This window comes from Scomber japonicus, chromosome 16 (genome assembly GCF_027409825.1).
Source record: "Scomber japonicus isolate fScoJap1 chromosome 16, fScoJap1.pri, whole genome shotgun sequence".
NCBI lineage: Eukaryota > Metazoa > Chordata > Actinopteri > Scombriformes > Scombridae > Scomber > Scomber japonicus.
Genome location: NC_070593.1, coordinates 1,657,693 through 1,659,553, shown reverse-complemented (window position 1 = coordinate 1,659,553; position 1,861 = coordinate 1,657,693).

Below are 1,861 nucleotides of genomic sequence, written 5' to 3'. Positions count from 1 at the left end.
GAAGGTGTTCAGAGATCCAGCTGAGCTCCAGATCTACGTCGTGATAGAAGCTGAAGTGCAGCACCGAAGCCTCCAGCTGAGCCCGACGGAGGTCCAGAGGCTTCTGCAGAGACTTAAACCTGCAGCACACAGATCATCCAGTCAGCTTCATCACTCTTCATCATCACTCTTCATCATCACTCTTCATCATCACTCTTTATCATCACTCTTCATCATCACTCTTCATCATCATCACACTTCATCAGAGATCATCCAGTCAGCATCATCACTCTTCATCATCACTCTTCATCATCACTCAGCATCATCACTCAACATCATCACTCTTCATCATCACTCTTCATCATCATCACACTTCATCATCACTCTTCATCATCACTCTTCATCATCACTCTTCATCATCATCACACTTCATCATCACACTTCATCATCATCACACTTCATCATCACTCTTCATCATCACTCCTCATCATCACTCTTCATCAGAGCTCATCCAGTCAGCATCATCACTCTTCATCATCACTCTTCATCATCACACTTCATCATCACTCTTCATCATCACTCTTCATCAGAGATCATCTATCAAATCCATCAAATGCTTCTTTTAACCTTTGTGTCGTCCTCCCGGGTCAAATTGACCCCCGTTCCTTCTTTCCTTCCTTCCTTCCTTATTTCTTTCTTTCCTTCCTTCCTTCCTTCCTTCCTTCCTTCCTTCCTTATTTCTTTCTTTCCTTCCTTCCTTCCTTCCTTCCTTCCTTCCTTCCTTCCTTCCTCCTTCCCTTCCTCCCTGCCTCCTTCCTCCCTGCCTCCCTTCCTCCCTCCCTCCTTCCCTTCCTCCCTGCCTCCTTCCTCCCTTCCTTCTTTCCTCTGTCCTTCCTCCCTCCCTCCTTCTCTCTTTCTTTCCTTCCTTCCTTCTTTCCTTCCTCCATCCCCATTTCTTCCTTCTGTCCTTCCTTTCTCCCTCCTTCCCTCCCTCCCTCCTTCTTTCCTTCCTTCCTCCCTCCCTCCTTCTTTCCTTCCTTCTGTCCTTCCTTTCTCCCTCCTTCCCTCCCTCCCTCCTTCTTTCCTTCCTTCCTCCCTCCCTCCCTCCTTCTTTCCTTCCTCCTTCCCTTTCTATCTCCCCCTTCCTCCCTTCCGTCTGTCCTTCCTCCCTCCCTCCTTCTCTCTTTCTTTCTTTCTTTCCTTCCTCCCTTCCTTCCTCCATCCCCCTTTCTTCCTTCCTTCTGTCCTTCCTTTCTCCCTCCCTCCTTTCCTTCCTTCCTTTCTCCCTTCCTTTTTTCCTTTCTCGCTCCCACCTTCCCTCCTTTCCTTCAATGGAAGGATGGAGGGAATGAAGTGGACTTTTTAAAGGTTAAGCTACACCTTTTCCAGTCAGCCTTCCCGCACACGACCCTTAGTCTAGGTCAGAGTGTGACAATCTCATCACCTTCATCAATATAGAACAATTAGGACTGAAGTCAAAATTCAGGATTCATTCAGGATTCAGGATTCAGGATATCTTCCAGGACTTTAATAAACTGTCCCTCTGGACCGGGTCAGAGTTAGAGACTCACAGAGTGAGGTACGTGTCCGTCTCCTGGAGGATCCTCTGAGAGTCGAAGTGATTGGAGGCCAGATGTTTGGCTCTGCTCACGATGGAGTTGATCTTCTCCGCCAGCTCCTTGGCCTCCTGCTCCAGCTGCTGGTGCTCCTGTTCCCAAAACACACACACACACACACACACACACACACACACACACACACACACACACACACACACACACACACACACACACACACACACACACGTTACTGATCACTGAGTCCAACATGCATAGATCCCTTATATATAAAGAACAGATGTTAATGATCCTTATATATAAAG